The 22969-nt window shown below is 39.0% G+C and overlaps 1 long non-coding RNA gene across 1 annotated transcript in view; it reads right to left on the reverse strand.

The window, feature by feature from the left end:
- The window catches only part of LOC122536590, an 84255-nt gene that overhangs the window by 35670 nt on the left and 25616 nt on the right, over positions 1-22969 (reverse strand). The gene's annotated exons all lie outside the window — the stretch shown is intronic.

The following is a 22969-nucleotide window of genomic DNA, read 5'->3' on the forward strand; positions in this document are numbered from 1 at the left end:
GTGCCGTCAAAGTGGAGGCTTCGCGTTTCGAAACGAAACCAAACTCGATTGACTCGTCGCAACTGTATCTTCTAACGAAGTTCTAACGGTTTAAAATCCAGCTCGAAACGAATTTTTCCCATCGAAAAAACGATTCATCCACTCGCATGGAATACAGTCAATCAAGTGGGTATTAACATTCGTAAAAACAGATGGCCTCAAGTACACGCTTCAACGTTTAGTTCAATAATCGTTCCGTCACAAACATAGCCGAACATACAACAGAAGTGGTAATGTGACGATGAATTTGCTAAAAGATTCCGATAATTATGGAAAAAAGAAATACCTTGTACCGCCAAGTGTTCTCTCCCCGTGTAAATGTAAAATCGGTGGAGAACGATACGTTGGCCGCTCTTTTAATGCACATAATGAAACGCGTGCTCGCCGAGGTTCGCGTAATCGGTTCGAAAATAAATTCGACAGTTCGTTTGCCGAAATAATTCGACACGGCGAGCGAATTTTCCAACTGCCTGGGCTAGTGGCCACGGCCGAGAAGAAGGAAGAAGGGGCGAGAGGGCCCGGTTGGCTCGGTTCGTCGTTGGCTCTCGCCGATAAACCGAATAAACGACCGGTGCACGTGCACGAAACAGAACGAGAACGACCAGAGAGAGAGTCCGGGGCTCTTAACAATCGAAACGCGTGCTTAAGGGCTGTTCCCAAGTAGATTGGAACATTGCGCAAGCAAGCAAGGGTGGAGGAGGAGAGGAACAACTCGTTGGATAATTGGACTTGTCACGCGGTCACACGAATGTCGTTACACGATCCCTCGTTGTCAATTATGAGATTGCAGCAGCTTCATATTTCTCGTCTCGGCGATGTTATTAGCTTCGCGGTTAGTTAGATCGGGTGAGATCGCCGTTGTCACGAGACTCAACGAGATGTGTGTGTTCGACTTTGTTTTGCGAAGGAAACACTACCTCGTCCGAGAGGAAAGGAGACACAGCGTGGTGGAGGATTAGAGGAACGAAGGATGTGAAACTCGGAGATTTATCAAAGTAATTGCTCTGTTAAGGCGATGGCGGATTTTTTGATGCAGTCAGGAAGGGTTGAGAAAGAGTTTGAAGTACGGACGTGCGAATGAAATAGCATGTACTATGATTTTTATAATTTTCAGTTGAAAAGCAACCTTTTGCTCGAATAATTCTATGATTCCACGTGACTCTCTCTTATTTTCTTCTTTCTCTCTTTTCAAATCGTGACATTTTCTCACTCTCTTCTACTAAATAAAAATACATATCGATCTTGAAACAAAAAAAAAATATACTCAGGCTGTGTTTCCTTTTTATCCCACCACGTATACAACGTCGTATCGTGTTTAAAAAGTAGAGAAAGTGGTGTTTTTATCTCATATATCTCGATATATCTTTTCCAAAGTTATTAAAGTCGATCGGTATGTTCAATCTGCCTTCGCGAATCATTCATTTCTCCCGGCTGAAATATATCGAGCGATCTTGACTCGTCGAGAGAAAAGAAAAAAAGAGAGAAAAAAAAGGAAAGAGAAAGAACAGGAAGACGAAGATACGAGGCCAGTCGATTTCTCAGAGTCCTGCTGGCCCGTGTTGGATGACGTTGAAATGTGATCGGAGTTATCTTCGCGAGGTACGGCATGCAAACACTTATTACATCGCTTAAGCTTGAAAACGCGAGACGCGGTACCGTAAACAGGCGTACATTACCGGCTTTCACCAAGAAAGATGGATATATCACAAGTTTTGGAAGTTTTGGCTTAAATGTACCGTGCACCGGTAACATTACGATTGTGCAAGAAATAGCGTGATTACTCTTACTATTCAACACCGTTGGCTCTAACGTCGTTTCCATGCAAGTGTTCCGAGTTTCCATGGCGGGTTTCGTGCGCCGCGCCGAACTATCGGCGAAATTTTACTCTTATTTCGTACACTCTGGCAACACGCGTGAGTGGAAATACAAAATACAGTCGAACTTTGAAAACACGCATCACAGAGTCCCCGCCGCGTCGAATTTTTCGTATCTGAGACCAAGAATTCAATTCAATCAGCTCCGATTATTAAAATTAACAAATTTTTAAGTTTATTTCACTTAACACAACGTTCCTCCGCCAGCACCTTGATAATTCGATAACTTTTAGGAAAACATTTAGCTGTTGCAAATGCGTTCAAGTCTTCTAAATTATTTCAGATTTATTATACACGTACGTGTTATAGAAATGTAAAGTCGAATTTTGGATTCTAGAATTTATCGATCAATTTTAATTTGAGAAGAAACTTTCAATTCTGACTTCGGTATCAACTAAAGCTTCATGGATTTTGAGAATTTTGGGGGGAAAATGGACGATCTAAAGAATATGTTTCGTAGGACAATAAAACTGTTTAGGCACGATCTGCCAACGATAGATTTGATATCGAGACGTGGAATCGTAAACTTCCACCAGTAAAACGTAATTCACGAGCAAGAACTTGCTCTGATGTGCGCTGGTTCAAAAGTTTGCAATTAGGCCGTATCTTCTTGCGAATTTGCGACAAGTTCAATGTACGAAAGCTTTCTGGGAAATTGCCGAGGATCTCCTGCGAGAAAGATTCTCGGTCACGCGCGACAGAACGATGGTGACCGTTAGGATAATAGCCGAGGAATTTATCAAAGTTAAGGGTGGCAAATCTTTCGCGCAGTTAGACGATTTTTGCCAACAATCATCTTTACACGTCCATTGGAGATGTAACGTAGATGACACTTTGAAACTTTTCGCCATCAAATAGAAATATTTTCACGGTGCAATCTTTTTCCCCTTTTCTTTCTCCAATTCAAAAACTTTCTTTTTAGTTTCGTTAACCCTTTCGATTAACCTAATTTCTAGATCTTTAAAAAAAAAAAGATGTTATACCTGAGCGTTAGTTTTTGATAAGTGATTTTTCTGCATCGCTCCAAGGAAATTATATCGATTTGGATTCGCAAAGTAGATACATAAATAGCTTAAAATTATCTTATTTTAGATAATTAAGAATATCTTATTTTTGTGTAGATACATAAATAGTTTAAAAAATAAGATATTCTTATAATTCCTTTCGTTTTGTATTTCAGTTTCTCAGTCGAAAAATTCGGGAAAATTGAGAAAAGAAATTTTATCACTTCCCCGGACAAGGCCGAAAGAATTAAGAGGAAAAGACAAATGCTCGAAATGGATTCTCGCACTGAATCTTCTTTAGAACATTCCACTCTTTGTTCGAAATATCCGAACGAAATGAAATTTATTCATTAGGATAACGGATAAATGAGCATTATGGTTATTATCCATGATGAATAATTTATTGTTACCTCGCCAGCGAATATTGTTCGCGCGTGACACATATGGCCCGTATGCATTATAGTGACCATTTGTACGCAGCAGTAGCTTCGACGGACGGCTACTATAATAGCTATTTGAACATAGAGACAAGTCTGCGGAAGGCCATTTGGTCGATAGCTAACGAAAGCTGGAGAGGCTCTGAATTGCTTGAATTCAGGTGACTTGACGAATTTAAACGGGGGCCTGAAAGCTTCCTCCAGATTAATCAAACCAAATTCAAATTGAGGATTAATCAGATTGGTCGAATCAAATTTAAATTGAAGATTAATCAGATTGATCAAATGAAGTTTAAATCAAAGATTAATCAAGTGAATCGAGCCAAATTTAAATTAAATTTAAAACCAAATTTAAAATAACCAACCTCAATTGAATATCTAATGAAAAATAAAGAGGTAAGGTATAATTTAAAAACTTGCCTAAACACCTATCCATAGAATTTACGTTTTAATTAACATCATAAAAGCGAAGCCTATCGAACTGACATGCGAGCCATAAGGAAACAGCCCCGCTCCACATTTTTTTAATTCTAAGAGTTCTTGCCTCTTTGGACGCTAAAATTGAAAATACCTTCACATTCGATTTCTTTAAATAAAATATGATAAAGTAACATGAGAATATACAATAATAATTAATTGGTAAGAGTAAATTATGAAAACTGAATTATAGGTTATGAAAACGCATCGCCGCTAATATATATACGAAAAGAGACTGTAGAAAGATATTTTTACATATATTGACAAAATTAAAGCAATAATGTTTGTATGGTGAGAGAATCGATTAGGACCTAAAGCAAAAGAAAAGGGGGAAGTGCGAAGGGGAGGAAGGCTACTATGAAAAACAACCTTTATTTGTTTCTATTAAAAATCACAAAGTAGAGCGCAAGAAAACTGTTCCCTAACTATGTATCACGAACCTTTATTTGTTTCTAAACAAATAAAGGCTTTATCAACCTTTATTTGTTTCTATGAAAAATCACAAAGTATAGTGCAAGAAAACTGTTCCCTAACTATGTATCACGAATCACTTACGATGAAACGTTACGTTTTCCTACGTGCAACAAACGTCCACAGTCTCGGATCCGGATTTTCTAACAAAAAAAAAAAAAGAAGCTAAAAAAGAAAAAGTAAAGAAAAAAGAAAAGTAAAGAAGTGTAAAAGAAATAAAGTAACAAAAAAAAAAAAAAAAAAGGAAAAAGAGACGCGACAAGATAAAAACCAAGAGAATTGGAACGCGATCGGCGTTCCCTAGTTCCACCTAGTCGCGTGAGCCGCAACGCAAACTGCCAACTGGCTGGACGATTTTCAAAGGTAAATCCCCCGGAAACAGGCTCGAAGCGAGCGAACGCGAAACTAATTCTCGCCGGAGGGGAGGGATAGCTTTTTCTCTCTCCCGTGAAAGTTACGGCAGTGATTTTACAGCCGCGAGGTTGGGTCAACAGTCGACCACTCGCGCGTCGCGCCCATGCATCGAGCCGAGCGCGAAACCGTCATCGATGCCCACCACCGTCGATAAACCGCGAAACGAAAATAGTCGAGAGAAACGAGAAACGATAATCCCGCTCGGTTTGCAAATTAACCGCATAAACGCCGGGAGAGGGGGGGGGGGAGAGGGACACGAATGTGGCTGATTTTCGTTTCTCGCGGCTCGTGAACGTTTCCGAGGGGGGCAGGAGAGGAGGGAGAGGAGGAAGAGGAAGAGGAGGAAGAGGAGGAGGGCGTGCACGCGATCCCCGCTGAATAAAAAGAGAGTGAAACGAGGATTGAAACGAGAACGCGGGAATCAAAGTGTCGAGCGTTGTTGCTCGCCGCGATACTTGGATATCTGGCGAGAATGGCTGATTGCAATTAACTTAAGCGAAGGTTGCTGAACGTCAGCTAGCTGCGTTACCGGCCGAGCATTACCGGTGTGCGTTCGGCTGTAATCGTTTCTCGGTCCCGTGAATTCGCAGCGGAGAGTTGATTATTCGGAGTGGCGGCGAGATAGTGTGGATTGTCGGACAATGAGAGGTTTTAGAAAGAACCGAGCAATCTCCCGGTATATATATATATATAACGCGCAGCTGTCTCCTTTCTTGGATCGGTGTACGTGAAATCACAATTTCATTTCTGATATTACGACGACCTCACAGTTTCGATTTTTCCAGTGCCCCCCTCCCCTCGACGACAGCGACGACAATCGAGAGCAAAGCGCGGATTATTTTTCGAACGTGAGCGCCAGCGCGATACGTTTTCGGTTGAAACTTAAATAAGCGTAATTTCGTTTCTCGCGTCTCGAGGGCGCATAACGCCGGACGGATCGGCGGCGAAGCGCAAGATAATCAATTTTGCACAAACGAGAGATCGAGGAGACGGAGATGTATAAAAAGAATATGGCAATTAGTCGATTGAATTCACGAACCTCTCCGATTCGTTCACCTCGTTAGTATTCTATTCAGTCAATTTGCTTGACCCGCTCGTACGCTCTTGGTTCTTGGAAGCTTCACCGAACCCACCGAAGTTTGCTGCGATTCGTTTGCTGATAAGTAAAAATAACCCGCATTGGTAACCTACATTTCTACGAGTGCGCGATACGCCGCTGTACTTTAAGCGCTGCGAATTATTGCAAATACGCGGAAGGTCTCTTTCATCTAATCTCTCGCCCCCCCCGATTTTAATTGGTAGAAGAGAAAAGGATGAAGATTGAAATAAAAAGAAACAGAGCAATAGAGATTTTTTTTACTTCTTTCAGGTAATACTTAAATCTGTTAAAAATTGCATTGCAATTAAATTAAACTCCCGTTGCATACCAAAATTCTGCATTATTCAGCAATATTATTTCTTTCGTTCGGTTAACTCTCGTTTTTAAAAAATATATAATTTCTTCTCTCATTTCTCATCTGAAACTTATGAACAGCGCACTGTGTTTCCAATTACCTTCGCAATCCTTTCGTAAAAAGGTCTTTATTTCATGACTGCTCGCTTGGCTTACAGAAAATTTATTAACATTTACTTGGAAAGGCTTATGAAAAAATACTTATAAAACTTTTCAATATGCTGTAAAACTTCTTTTGCAGAATGGTGCACATCGTTAAATTGATCGTTAAAAAACACTAATCTTCAATAATGTATTCTGCAACATTGACGATTGCCGATAAAAAAAATAAAAAAACACGGGTCAAATATTTTTTTGAAAGTCAAACTTCATCAAAATCGGTGATTCACACTTCGGCGTGTTCCCCTGTCCCTTGTGTTTAATCGTGAATACGTTTAATAGCGATACGTTTAGTGTTATATATTCTTGATTAGATGAGCACAATGTAAAGCGTCGGTGAATATTTCTATGCCGCTCTATTTACCTGACATCGATATATTTTCACAGAGAAACGCGTGTAAATTCCAATTCTCAGTGGCTCCGGGGCTCCGTACTCGATATGAATATTCGGAATATCCGCGAAACGAAGCCTATGGTTTTTGCCGCGATAAAGAATCGACGGGAGAGAGAGAGAGCATTAAACTGGAAACGTCGGCCAAAGCAACGACAATAATAATACAAATTCTGCCCGTTTTAACCCCGCGGAACGGCTTTAAGAGGATTATACGTGCGCGTAAACACCAAAGCCGTAATTTCAATACGAAAATCGCGAGATTTTCAATGAAAATGACTTTGTCCTTTTTTCCTCAATGGCCGGAAGATTAGGTTCATTGCCTCGGCGAATGTGTGAGACCCATTGCCACTTATTTCTGCATCCTACGTGTGACGAATTTCTCGAATATTATAAAATTGTTTGTCTGCGATCAACTTAATGACTGACTTAACAGACTGTGCAGCGTTCCCAGCGAATTTTTGCTGCCATTTGTTTCTGCGAATATATATGCAGCTTTGTAATTTGTAATTAATTAAGTTACACGCCATTGATGCGTTTCAAGAATTTGAAAATTTACACATAATATATAAATTAGAGAAAATTGATAGATTAATAAATCAGAGAAGTTATGCAAGATATTTTTAACGAGCTAACGTATGAATTATAGATAATTAATAAATTACAAATTATTTCCACTATAAATAAAATTAGTGAATTTCAGCAATTGGAAATTGTATGAAATATTTCCGTACGTTACATAGCCAATATTATACAAAATATGTAAATTACGTAAAATTGACAAATTAGTCAATTATACGAAATATATCCAATTTCTTCTTCATTTACAAAGTGCGTAGAATTCTGAGGTTCTTGAAATATTCGTAAAAAAAAATATAATTCTTTGCAAATAACCAACAGTGGATTTTCTGTCAGTTTCTCCAATTTTCTATTCTCTATTTTCTCGCAGAAATTAATTAATTAACGTTCAATTCGTTCGTTTCGCATCAACAAACGAGACAAGACCAATCTGCGTGATTCCAGCCTGTGGCAAAAGAATCAAGTTTTCCTGAAGTGGTCGGCTACGTTTCAGAAATTTTCCCGTAGTCGTGCGACAAAGCGCGTGTTGAAAACACGGCGACAAATATCTGCGTATCGACGGGGAACAGGAATTTTCGTTTAACCCCTTTCGAATCGCCGATAACGTTCAATGGACTCTGTAAAAGTGGATTTCGCATTAAACCTCGATTTCCTAGACGCGTAAAGAAAAATAATTGCATCAGAGGGAGGGAGAGTGAATGAAAATTTTTGCAGCGAACTATCGTTCACGTTATACACACAGAAGCGTTATATAATACAGTGACTAGCATTAACATTTTTAAAATGTTAATGTAAAATTCATCTCATCTTAATCTATTGGCTTTTTCACCTTTAATCTTAATTCGTCAATCTTTCTTAATCCAACGTCAACGTGTTGACACGTTTAAAATATTGGAATTTCGTAAAGAAAGAAAACAGAACACAACGATCAACGTGTGTTTGTTTTAAAGCTTGAAACAGTTGAGCTTTCGACAGACATGGTTCGTTTTAAAATATCTTTACGTCACGCAGCAAGTGGATAAGTGAAAACTATGTACATAGTAGAATGTTAAATCTACATAATTGAAAAATTTCTTTCGTGGCTGGAACTTTAATGGATTCGAAGATCGAAGCCTGCACTTTAGAATGACCCCCGAAAACTCGATGTACGATTTCTCTTTCACCATTATTAACATTTGAACATTATCTTTAACATCCTAACATTTTCGCTTGGTGCTCAAAGTTTGATAAATCGTACAGCAAGTTTTGAGCAGTTGTTGTAAAGGAGAGACTTCGGTTTTTAAATCCATTCGTCTTTAAATCGATTCGATCGTGAAGAAAATTTCCCAATAATTCTACACACCATGACAAAAACTTGTCTTTTGTAGAAATACTGTAAAAACATTTCAGGAATAAAATGAACAATTTTCAATCTTTTAATAGCAGAGAGCTTCAAGCTTCATTCCTTTTACAAAATTATGAACAGTTTCAATGTTCAGTGTCCGAATGAAAATCACTGTTGTAAATTTAACACAATTGATTTCGTACCTGATGGTGGCATAATATTTCGAGAGTGAAATATCATTTTGTAAGTTGCAACAGTCTCTGTCGATCGAACCGTAAATTTGTCGAATTTCCAGAAAGTTTAAGCGACAGCTGTAAAATCGGCAGCACATTGAATTCGCGTTGCATGTTAAACTGTCACGCGTGCAACGTTTAAAAGATGACTCGAACAAAGCTCCTAATTTCTCCGATGGGAATGGCCACGTGGACCGACAGCGTTGTAAATTGTACTTCAAACATCGTTTCGTGTTCTCGCATTCATGGGATTCCCCGTATCGACCCCGCTACGAGGAGACGCGATAATTATTATTAACTGTGCACAAGCTCATTACACAGTTGTCACATCCGATCCATTGCGAGAGAACTCCAGTTAGCCTAGCTTGCCTTTGCGTCCAGTTAACGCTATTTGCTTGTTGTAACATTAACAGTTACACCCAGGACAATTTTAAGATTTACTGTGCGCGCTATTGTTAACGAAGCGAAGCCTGAGATTTAACGAATTCGAAGACGAGCTCAGTTCGACCAAACATTACCAAGTTACGCTTTTAATACTGTGGACCATCGTATAGCAAATATTGGAAGAGTCATTGCGACATTTTTCCACCCTCTTTTCCTCAGAAATCCATTGACACTTCATTTGCATACGCGATGTGTCTATCTACAGGGTGGTGAAAAAATTTCCGACCCACCGATTTTCTTTCAGTGAAACATCAGAATGTAAGAAAAAAACTAATTTCATTGATTTTAAATTACATTTACGTTCAAGATAAAAATATAAAAAAATAAAAAGATTGATATAGATAAAGGTAAGAAATAATATAAATGTAATAAACATTAGTAAATATAAATAAATATAAATGTAATTGTATAATAATGTCTGCAATAGTCTATCTGTAAATTCATTTCATTTGTCCGTTTATTTACATTTAAAAATCTAGGAAATTTTATTAAGAAATTGGAGAAACTAGGCGAATTTACTATCATTTCACACATCTTTGACGGACATCGTTAAAATACAAACCGTTCAATTCTAAATTCACTTGCGCGACTTGAATCTTGAATCACCTTCAACGAACACTTACAGCGTCGAAAGTTTTCTCGTTAGCTGTTCACGAAATTTCAAAAATTCTCCAGTGGCGAAACACAGTTCAAACTCTTCTGCTTTTAACCAGCTAAAAAAACACTTTCGTCGACTTGCTAGTAGTAAAATCAATACGCGCGAATTCCGCTCACACACGAAAGTAATACGATAATCAGGACTTTCCGATGAAGCTTATACCAACATACCGTCGTTGCGCCTCGTTATTCACACACGGCAACTTGGAACAAACAGTTCGACGGCTCGCAGCTCGACACCCGCCGCAAAGTGGTGAATAATCCCGGGGCCCGGTTACGCGGTTGGGAATTAATTAACTTCCACCACCTACCGCCCCCTTCCAGCATTGAAATTCTTGAACAAATCCCCAACCAACTGACCAAAGTTAATTTCCGAAACAATAAGAATTTCGCAAGAACGAACGAGAGCACGAGAGCCGGGAAATTACACGGACGAATCCCGGTTTTTGTCTTTGTTCGCCCCCCCCCCCTTTCCCCCGTTACGAATGCTACAGTTTCTTCTAATAATCCGGTCCGATTGCAATTACCGTAAATATCCGGCCTCGGCTAATTGAAACGTAATAACGAAGCATTCAGGAGTCTCCTCGCGGTCGTCGCCGAATCGCCCTCTCGCAATTACGGGCTGATGCTGATTCGACGACGAGGGGTGGAAAGAATGCCGGAGTCATCGTTCTCATTGCGCGGAGATTATCCGGATTGTCCGCTTTAGGGGATAGGGGGGGCACGCTCGAGCACGTTGTTCCCCCAAACGCTCACGCATCCGCATCCTGCGCGTTCTTCAAGGGTGGAAAGTGGAACTCGAGTGGTGAATAAACGACGCGGACCTTTCGTTTCACGTGTCGCGTGTGCCTAATTGTGCTTGCCTGTACGGCCGTGAAAGTTTTCAACTTTTAGTGACGATGTTGGTGCAGCGCCAGCGACGGAAATTTAATTGAGACGAGAAATTTCAAATAATGTTTGTAGAGGAAGTGTCACATTTTTTCCGAGACAAGCGGGACTAAAATTTAACCGTGCAAGCTTAAGATAATAGTATGTGTGTACGTGAGTGTGCGAAAACGAAGATTTGGGACAGAGAGTAATCGAATATTAATAAATTAATATTATGTCTCTTTGTCATCGCCGTACTCGGACCTACTCTACAGTCTTTTTTCTTTTGATTCCTAAATTAACAAACTTTGTATTTTTATTTTAAACCCTTGGTTAAATTAAGTATTTTCTTTTTAACTTGCGTATTATTATCATTGTTGTTCATCAATCGATGAAATTTACTTGGGATACAACAATTTCTGTGTAGATATCTCGTTCTTCGACGCGATTCGAGAATTGCTCGAATCGACGCGATTGGCTTGTATTGTCAAGATTATGGTACGTCATTATATAAAAATTACTCGAAGCTTCATCTGCCTATTAACAAACATAATAACTTGGATCCTCTGGATCCCCAAGAACCCTGGAGTTCTAAAGCCCCTTCTACTCTAATCTGCCATATAATGGTCTATTATATTAAATCCATGTAACGAATAGGGAACGAAATTTCTTTTCAATTTAACTTGAAATCCTCAGCTTCTCGCAAACGTCTAATTACTGAATCGAAGTTCGAATTAAATAACAATGACAATTGGAAATTCGAGAGATCCCAACTGTAACATCTCTACAAATATTTTTATAAGTGTGTTATATTTTTATAAGTATGTTCGTGATTATTATTGTGATTAGTTCTATAAATCTGTGAATTCCACCCAATGAAATTTTAAATTGAGACCCTCCGTTTCTCACAAAATAACAATGATAATTGGAAATTCAAAATCTCGAATGTTCGTGATTACTGTGTCACGTCGTAACACGGATCATTCGATCTCGTTCTGTCGCAGCGTTAATGATACTTCTGCAAACGATACACCGTGTCGCAAGAGACGCAGTACTCGGAATGAAGCTGCGCGCTGCCAATGAAAAAAAGAAAAACAAGAAAGAGGAACGAGGGAAATGAATTATCTTAAGCATAAAAATGAAGAGAGAGTACGGTCGAAAATGGCGAAAAAAAAGGAAAAAAAATTAACACGCGAACGAGAGACCGTGTATCTGCGACTACGAAACTGCGCGATAAATTCCTCGTGGCAGCTCGACTTTTTTCCTCCCTCCCTCTCCCGCCGAGTCTGCCGACTAAGCTTTTTTCGCAAATTGAAACTGATCATGCGAGGCGTGCGTCAGGTAATTACGGGAACAGTGTCCGCGAACTCGGCGGAAACACAGGCCGGCGCTGCGTAATTGCGTCGCCGCAGATTTCCTTCCTTTTGCCTCCTGTTTTGCCATTCGGTAATTAATGGACTGCTATTTTTCTTCGGCTACTTTTGTCTTTTCTCTTTGTTTCTTTTTTCCTTTTTTTTTTTTTTTTCTTTAATCGGCCAGTAGAGGCTTGAAACTCTGAAATCTGCTGTTAAATGAGAGTAACAGTGACGTGTTTGATCAGAAATTATACGCAGCTCTCTTCTATCGACACTCTACGTTCGATTTTTGTACTACCGAATATATTATTTAGTCTATTAAAAATGATCGAAATTTAATATACTTGTGTTTAATTAATACCTAATTGTTACTCCACAATTTCTGCTCAGAGCCTCGTTTACACGGTTTCAGTTTTTTCTTCGACTATCCACATTCCGTGTCAACACGATCTCTCTTTTGTCGATCGAATTTACGTAAAACCGAGTATACTTGACTAAATATATATATATATATATATATATATATATATATATATATATATATATTTTCTTTCTTTTTCTTTTGTAAACACGATAGTGGAATTTTTTTCTAAAACACCAATTTCTTTGTAATTTCATCGTGACACGTTGCTGCAATAACGTATCGCGATCGTTTGCCAACACCGAGCAAAAGAAAAATTCGAAAAAGAAATTTCGTCCGATTTTCGCGGAATTTAATTTGAATCTCTGAAGCGGTCGAAGAAATGAGAACAAATCTCACGTATCAAAGATAGAGACTTCACGAGAAGAACTTTGGAACGGGACCAAGTGGACCTCGTTATACACGTGATCTTCTTTTACGAAGTTACGCGAATTTTTTCATCATCGCTTTGACACAGCTGGTAGACACGGCACTTCACTGTATTTTAATTCACCGATCACCAGCTCACTTTCAAAAATTGCGCTCTTCGCACGCGATTTATATCATTTACCCGCATGTACAAAGTTACACAACCGGCTAACTCGCGATTTTTCTCTTTAAGCTCCACAATAGCGCGCAAGTTCTAACAGATATATCGCTGACAGATTTACAGCTTCCGTGCCTCAATGCCGGCCTCATAATGGAAGTTACATTTACTGTGCCCCGTCCAAGTGATCATAAATTGCTCTCCCTCCACCTCTCTCTCTCTCTATTTCTCTCTTTCTCTCGCAACGTCGAAGACACATAGTCGAAGAGACATCGGTCGTTGGTTGAGCCACTGGCATTCACGTCAGTTTAGAGGGGACTTGGCTATGCATGGGAAATGTCAAGCAACTTTTTCAGAAAAATGTCCCGAGTCGGGTCGTGCCCGGTCTCGATAATGATTGATGCGCCGAATGCACCGTACACTGCGAGAAAAGGACGTGGAATTTATGGTTCGATCCCCTTGGATAAGGATCCTTTGTACAGTGTCCCACTCGGCGCGCGAGCATGATTGCAGGACACGTACGTGTAATACGTTCGTGGGCGACGCGTAATTACCAAGACCGTCCCGAATTATCTATTGGGCTTTCTCTTTTGTCTTTCTCCTTTTTTTTTTTTTTTTTTTTTTAATTGCCCGCTATTGTTCGCCAGCAATGCCAATAAACAGGAATATCATCTCGGATTTGCGTTTCAGGTTTTTTTCAATCAGTGTTTCTGCGACTGGGAATGAAAACTACCGGACCTGCGATGCATTCTCGATGAATCTTCTATTACTTTACTCGAAGAATAGTTCGTGGAAGAAACGTTCCGCAATTTATGTACGGTACGCGTGCACGAACGAGCCGAGAGCGCTTGTTTTTTATTCTGTCGTGGGAATTTTCTCTGCAAAGCTTCTCTCAGCGTTAAAATATTTGGAAGCAATTAATATTTTTCTTTTTTTTTTTTTTTTTGGTTAATGTTCTCTTTATTTTTCATCTGACCATTTAAAAGGGAGAGAGGGGATACTCGTGTATAATCGAATGATTTTTTTTGAATTCCCTCTTGGAGAATTATTAACGACAAAAGAATAATATTTTATGGGCACAAAGATACACTCATGAAATGGAAGGAAAGAGATCTTTTTGTTCTACTTCTTTCATCGTTTACGCAATTATTTCTATCCTCTTTGACGTTTGTCGTTGATTTTTCGACGTGTCTCACTAAACGATCTCTGATCTCATTATTTCCGCCAATTTGATTACATTTCGGAGCACAGGAAAACTTCTCTGAAATATTGCACGTTTGATTTGTGTAAAAAAAAAAAACAAGAAACGATATCGATTTCTTTCTTTCTGAAATATTGCGCGAAGAGGATTCCCCCTTAAAAGACAAATGTCTTCTAAAGGAAGAAGGTCGTTCTTTATCTCTAAAGAATTCTTTATCAAACAAAACTTATCTAGTCTTATTCTAGAAATAAATATTTTCTCTTAGGCTCCACTTTAGGACAGGATATAAAAAGCTAGTTAAACAAAATGGCACGAGACGACTTTCAAGAAATGCCAGATAGGTGTTCATCGCTCTGATAAGCTTGAAAAAAAAAGAAAAGCGGCGTCCCTCTTGCGGGACGATTTTTGAAATGAACGAACCTTTTAAATCAGCGAAGTGATATCTGGCGGGGCTCGCTACCCCAGGAAGAGAAGGAACTGCCGGAATGGCGTTATAAAGGGGTAATTTATGATCGACGTGGGGCATCGTAAACGCGCGGAGGGCCTCCATTGCAAGACGATTCTCGGCGTCTCTCATTGATGAACAGCCGGCCGATACCGCCGGTATTACAGCGCGCTCGCTCCACTTTCGATAAAAATCGCCGCTACCTCCCCCTCCTCCGAAATCGATACAGCAAGACGCTCGTAACTAAACCGCCAGTGAATTTTCCAGTTTCGCGAGATAACGCGCGAGAGAGACGTTGGAATGCGCGCCAAAGTGCGCGCGCTTAATGGACGCTTTTATAGTACGGTAATGAGAATAAATTTACCGTTGGTATTCCCAATGTAACTTCATTTCGCCCATCCGCCCCTGCGCGGGTGCGGAATGCGTTTAACAGCTGATCGTTCGCTTTGTTAGAGCAGAAATTTCGTTTCGGAGATGCTTGTCCATTGATAAAGGATTTTCTGCTATAACGACGATTATACGGCGGTAATACGTTCTTGAACTTTGCCGCGGAACGATCCCTGCTGCATCGCGAAATATCGGTGGTGTTTTACATATCCACATTATCCTCGTTTGTTTTGCGTTCCTTCACTTGTTATATTTTGTTTCGTTTTTTTTTTTTTTTTTTTTTTTTTTTTACGTTCTGTCCCCTTAACGTTTTACAATCCTCTTAACTTAAAATCACTCATTTTTATATTTTAATCTCTATTATCGTTTTCACCTTTTAACCTCTTTATTCCTTTTATATTTTAACCCTTAACCCTTTTAATTTGAACTCACTCGTCGACCATGCCATAATTATCGAGACAGCCACATCCTACATACACTCCCGCTCGAAAGTCTCAAGATACTTTTATTTTATTCAGTGCCTGTCGTGTTTTATGATACACAATGTATATACAATTTAAAAATATATATATATGTAATGTAATAATACAATATATTAATATTAATATTATTATTGAATACTATGATTGATTATTAAGGTTAATATCAGTATATCATTCCGTTGATATATCGATTGGTTAACGGGCATACTTTGTCTTATATTTGTTACATTTAATTACATTGTGTTGTATAATTTGTACTTTTGTATCATGCAAGTTGCATATATCGTACATAATTTATAATTTATATTTATTGTACTATTTTTACTATAATTGTTATTATTGCCCTGAGATGGATTGCCTAATCCATCAAAATTTCAATTCAATTTCGTCAGAAACGAATTATTATAACAATAGTAGCATCTTCTCTGATGCACTCCCGAGGAATATTTCGCAATTTATTTTTCACCACGAGGTTACGTCCGACGTGACCAAAACTATTGAATTCTAAAGTCACTTCTAACGTGACGCTTCAGTGGAACAGAATTAGAGTTGACCCAAAGAGAACGAACTAGGAAAAGCCAATTCCCAGCCGCAAACGATGAAAAATTTCAATCCAAACTTCGCTCAACTGGTTATAATAATTTCCAAATTATCTCGAATAAAATCGCGCGATTGTTTGTATTCGAAAATGATCAAAGGCTCAATCTACCCTTCGCGATAGACTCTGCCGCGATCTAATTCCGCGATAATACCTGTGAAAGCTTTTCCAACATGGATGTGGCACGGTACATCGTCGAAGAGTTACAGCACGATAACACCGTACGATAACCTTAATCATGTTAAGTCCGTATATCCCGTAAGCTTACGTTCTTGAACTTGAGACAACATTTTGACTGTGTATAAACAGGTTCCCTCGCCGTTTGCACCCTCTATGCATCGGGGGGCCAACCCTCTCTATACAAGCGCCAACTGTTCCGAAGTTGGCAATGCCTTGGGCACATCTAAATCTTCATCTAATATGCTACAATCTGTAGGCAGAGGCAACGCTAATACTGCTGGCATTATCAGAGAGAATTGTCGTCTATTAAACTATTACCAATTCGAACAATCCCTACGCCAATATTGCAGTTTACTTAACGACGACTGCGTACGACTGCGTCGATATCGTGCATATACCCTGTTAAATCGATAAATACCCCATATATCCTACCCCTCCCCCCCCCCCTCACCCCTCTGTATGTGATACATTTTCCAATGTCAATAAACACGGTGTGTCCATTGTCGAAATATTTTCTAATACCGTACCGCGCGTCGTGCTCGCAGCCGCTATTCGGTTTGCCTAATACGTTTTCATTCATGACTAATCAGAAACGTGGCCGCGGGACCTCGCGAAATTTATGCGCGAAAGTTTATTTTTAAGCCTGTGAAAACTAAGCGGGGAATGTTTCGATCCATTCGAACTGGCCGTTTCGTTCTACGCTTACGACCGGTTTTTCTCTTTTTTTTTCTTTTTCTCTTTTTCTTCTTTGGATTTCAAATCGTACGTGAATAAGTTAGGGTGGGATTGAATCATGTAAAATGATTTATTATACGTTGTTTTTATAAAGAGTGCTAGTATTTTGCAGAAATAGTTTTTTTTTTTTTCAGGCTTCGGATTTTCGAGAATTTCGCGTCTCGCTGCGTTCAATCTTTTTTCAAATTTCGAATATTATTCCGCCAAGTTACGTCGTCTTCTCTCTCTACAAATCTCTACAAACCTTGTCCACGTATTATTTAATCAAATATTATTCCACTAAACTATATTTCTCCTGTGGAATTTTTCGAAACATTCGGAGCCGCGAAACTCGTCGTTTAATAAAGTATTATTCTACCGAAATGGATAGCCCACAGGTCTCTCGTACATTACGAGTCGCAGGCTCGATCCCGTGTTATTTAATAAAGCATCATTCTACCGAAATAAATTTCACTGGGAAATTCGGTCGTTCGATAAAAGGCTGTATTCTGTCGGAACACGTTACCTTTGGACTTTTTCAAAATTTCACCACGAACTTCGACCTTCGGTGTTATTTAATAAAGCATTATTCTGCCGAAATAAATTTCCGCTACCGGAGTTTTATCCTCTGTTATTTAACGACAGAATCACGGACGATTAAATCATAAAGTTTCCATTGAAAAAATTTTATAATGCACGCGAACCTTCAATTAGTTAGTTCACAAAGAATCATTTAAATCTTTAAAAATACAGTGTTTTACATCTACGAAATATCCAACAAGATTTCGACCATTCCAGCGTTAATAAAACATCGTTCTATTAGAATATCTGTCCTGTCTATTATTAAATCTATCTATCTATCTATTATTCTTGGATTTCTTAAAAATTTCACAAACTGCGACCTGTGTTATTTAATAAAGTACGAAAATTTCTATCGGAAAGAGATCAAAATATCTCTGTCAAAAATAAAAATGATGGAAAATCTTTCTGATACAACGGAGCACGCAAGCTTTTCTTCGTATGGTTTACGAAAAATCATTTAAATCACCAAAAAATATACATCTATGAAATATCCATAACAAAAGTTATAGATTAGTCATTTTGACCATTCTGATGATTCTAGTCTTAATAAAACACTATTCTATCAGAACATATTATCTTTGGGCCTTTTTGAAATTTCGCCGGAACTTCTCAGTACGAACCAAGTGACATTTTCTTTTTCTTTTTGTTTATAATAATTCTTAAGCATACTCAACTGTGAGAATTTTCTCGCGAAAGATGCAAATCGACGAAAACATACGAGTAAACGAAATCGATCCAGCATGCACGTTCTACGAAAGTAGAACGCCTCCGCTTTTCGACTCAATGCCTGTCGAAAATTCGCGAAACAGCGAGTGAAACCCAATCGTTCCCAAAATCTGCGTCACTGTGGCTCGAATTATGCGCTTTATTTATCTCTAAATTACGCGTTCCAACATCCAACCAACAGTTCGCCATTACCTATGTTGTATACCTATGAGCAATATTTGATAGCAATTAAAGCCCCACCATTACAATTTGCAACGCCTCTATGTTCGCCTGATGCGTACTGGTGTAATAATAGAATTGTTTAACGCGACCCGTTAAATCGATAAGATAATAACAATGAATAATGCAGTACAATAATTATCCGCCGGGCTCGAACGTAACACGAGCTCCTCCTCCCTGCCGTGGAAAATATTATCCGCGGCGAAAATTCGTCGGGGAAATTTCGATTGTAATCAGTGTATATCACTGTTATGTACAGAGTGTCCAAAAAAGGTTGGGACCAAACTTGGACCACACGTTACTGAGGTCAAACAGATGAAAAAAGTTCAGACAAGCTTTCAAAGATATTTATGATTTATTGCGACAGTGAGTAAGAAATGTTCGAAAATTCTTCCTTCTGCAAGAATGGCAGGCTTCCATTCGTCGAATTAGTGATTGTCGAATACTCTTATCGAATATCTCGTCCCATTTGCATTGGAAATAATAGTAAATGCGTTTTGAATACGTTCGCGTAGAGTTGATCTTCTGTTTCTATCGTATTTTTATAAACCAACTCTCTCTTTTGCATGACCCCATAAACAGAAGTGACCTAGGATAATACTTAATAATAATAATAATAATTTGTAATACGAATTGGAAGACGAATTTTGTCCCCAAATCTTTGGAACGCTTGTATCTTTCCAGTAAAAGCATGTTCGGACATAATTTTTCATCTATTTGACCCAAGTTTGGTCGCAACCTTTTTGGACACCCTGTATAGTATAGTTTGTAGCATGTTGCTCCTGGATAACTTTCTCGAGACGCGGCCAACGGACCGCCGCAACGTTGCACACACAAAAATCTCCATAACCTTTCGCGTACGTCTGGATCATAAATCATCGTCTCTCTCTCTCTCTCTCTCTCTCTTTGGTTACCGCCTCGTACCTCCTCCAAGTATCCTGTCGCGAGGCTTTCTGCAGCCTCTGTATCGCGAGACCGTGCTCTCTGTTTTATGTATTACATAAGTCGAGCTCGGCACTCACCCGATCGGTGCAACGGAGGATTCATTCTCTTCTCGGTGCACGCGTGATTACGCGTCGAATCTGTTTCGCTTCAGCTCTGCCCGAACGGAGGGAAACTCCACGCTCCGTTGAATCGCGTTACACCTCTTCGCGTTCTTCTCAGTTCTAGAGAACTATCGGTCACGAACTGAGAAAGTTACGTTTCGCCCGGATCCGTTAGAAAGCGGGCGAAATTTTCGACTCGTCCCGAAGAAGCAATTTCATTAGCCTTCGAGCAATTACGTACTCGGACATTCTCGTTCGTCGTTTTAATCTCAAGCGGGCGAGAGAGAAACTTACGATCCCAAGTTGTTCGATTCGTCATCGCGGCAAATATAAAATTAATATCGGACAGAGGGAATTCTCGCCCTCCCCTACCACCGCGTATTCCAGCTTTCGCCGAAGTTTTTGACAGTGACGTATAAACTTCCGGCCACTTTCATACCGATGATTAACATTTTAAAAATTCACGCCCACCGACACGCGACTTAAATGTCAAGGCACTCGGTCGTGAAATGCAAAATATGTTCGAGAAGATGTTCTCGACGATTTGTTTGTGCCCAGCAATGTTCAAATCGTCTCGAAAATCATCTTTATACCAAACTTTCATAACTTTGGGTCACTAACACATCGGGACAGATAATTGAGAAAATTTCATGTTTTAAAACATTCAACATTTCGTAAAACAAAATCGTACAATAATTTTTCTTCAAAGATGGTTTTATTGTGCAAAAGATGGAAAGATAAGGATACCTCTGTTGTCGAAAACTATCATCTTTCACCATAATCTTGAAGATTGAAGTCTCCCTTTACCTTAACGAACCCCTAGAACTTTTTTATCGCTAATTTATTGAATCTTGAACGACAAAAATTCAAGAAATCCTGACTAATGTTATCAAAGCTTGATAACAAGGCGGGAAAAAATCGTACAACCAGCTTTAACGGATCGTTATAAAGAGAAGACTTTGATCTTCAAGACGGCGATAAATTTAGTTATCAAAAAAATTGTTCCTAGATTTTACAAACATCTGAACTTCAATCTTCGAGAAAAACTAACTAATTGAAAAACTGGCTAATTGTCAAAGTAGAGACTTGGTGCTTAAAAAAACAAGGGACAACTGAACTGATCATACAAACCTTTCCTTACAAAGTTATGACACTTTCGTGTCTAGATAATTGTTCATCGAGCGTGCGAATACTTTCGTTCGTCCGTGCATCTTTGAAAAGGATATTAAAACGAACGGAGACCCGTGTGTTGCCCGTCGTTTCTTTCACTACGCTTAGAAGAACCAAACAATAAGTTTCCCGGAATTGCTGTTTAATGATAGTTAAACGTTTCTTTGCAATTTTCTTACCGAGCGAACGCGAAGGCGAAGTTTCCTCCTAAAGTTATTTATCGTCTGATAATAATAATAAGGAGCTCGGTAACGCTTTCATAGAGGCTTTTTCTTCCGTTCTACATCTGTTCCCTAGCAACCATAATGCCAACGGCTGGATTTAAGCTCGAGCAATTTCAAATTAATTCGATCCCACCAGCGTGAATAGAGTCCGCGTGGTAATAAACTGGGCCTGTTTCTATTTACATAATGCACCGCGAATTGAAAGTCCAGGCAAAAGTTACAAATGAGTGTTCGCGTGGATTGGAAATGATTTTTTGACGTTGAATTTCTTTTCATTTGCTCGCCTTTAGATCGAAGCATTATTTAAATCGGGAGCAAGATATCTTTCAATTATTGTACAACGTATTGTGTCATTGTAAATTATATACATTAGACTAAGGATTTTTATGCAAAATCACATTTCTGTGAATATAATTATAAATATTTATATTCTGTGAATATAATTTAAAAGATGGAACTTGGACAGAAAATTGTTCTACATACTAACCATTAACATAATAGAAAGCAATATTTTATGTTGTGTGCAATTCTGTATCTTTAAATTTTCTACAGATACATACAAATCCGTAGTTTAGTATCAATAGTACAGTGATTATAATTTTGAATAATTTAATATTTAATATTTAAATTCCAACGTCCAATGGTATAATTGAAAAGTGGATGATTCTGCGTAAAAAAAAAAAAGAAAAAAGATAAGTCGAACAACAATTTTTTCATTCAAAATCTTGTTTTCGAGAAAATGGAGTTTGGAAATTCATCGAGTATTTGAATTTACAATCAGATAATTCTAGATTTGAAAGAAAAGAATATCTAACAAGAGGTTATTCCATTTGTTTGGAAAAGCAAATAAAACACGTTTTTTCACGTGAAATCATCATTTTTAAGAAAATAAGTTTCGATATTTTTTCGATAAAAAAAATAACATGCCTTGTTAATAACTTTTTACAGTCGAAATTTCCACGAAAACCAAGCGTCGTGGAACAAAAAAATTTTATTCCACGTTTTTGACTTGTTTTCCTTCTTTCAGGCTTATTTCTTTATGTAGATCCGCAGATTCATCCACTTTCTATATAATTCTATATAATTACAATTACACCAAGGAAACAATTAATCGGAACTAAGATATTATTATAACATATAAAACATTGTAGTAAAATATAAATGTCAAATTATTATAAATTGCAATTACTGTGCCACCACCTGATTGAAAACACCCCCTGTTTCTCAATCTGAGGACGTCAGACTTTAAAAGCCGAACCATCGTAAGTCTGTTCGACGTCATTCGTCGTAGATCTTTACGGTTCGGCAAGGTATCGTAGAATTTTATCCTCGCGCCGCTTCCGCACGAGAGAGGAGAATCCTTGCTCCCCGTCCTTTCTCCGTAGAAATCCGAATATTGTTGCCCAATATGTATTGACCAAAGTGTCCGGATATTTACGAACGGGCGGCATACATTCGTTTTCATCGAACTGTTACCATTGCCAAGGAACAGGTCCCGAACCGATCGCTCGCCGGCACCGAGATTTAACAAGTTTTCCTCGATTGCCACTGGCCGAAGATACATGGAAGGAAGTAATCCTGTTCGACGGAGCGGAGCGGAGCAGCGTGGCGGGCGTATCGTTGGGGGTGGTAGGAGGGGGCCGGGGCTCGCTCCAAAAATTCTTTTCCCCGATTCTCGGAAGAAAAAGCAACCGCTAAACGACTTCTGGCACGTGACTCAACCCGACGAGACAGAATCAGATCCCCGGGCAAACGGAAATAAATAAGGCGATTGTGCGTCCCCTTTGCAGGCCGAGGATGATGAAGCGTACCCCCTTCCCCTCCCCCTTTCAATCTCCCCTTTCTACTCGCGTTTCGGAAGAAAAAAAAA

Source organism: Frieseomelitta varia, unplaced genomic scaffold, assembly GCF_011392965.1.
Source record: "Frieseomelitta varia isolate USP_RPSP 00005682 unplaced genomic scaffold, Fvar_1.2 scaffold_851, whole genome shotgun sequence".
NCBI classification, from domain to species: Eukaryota; Metazoa; Arthropoda; class Insecta; order Hymenoptera; family Apidae; genus Frieseomelitta; species Frieseomelitta varia.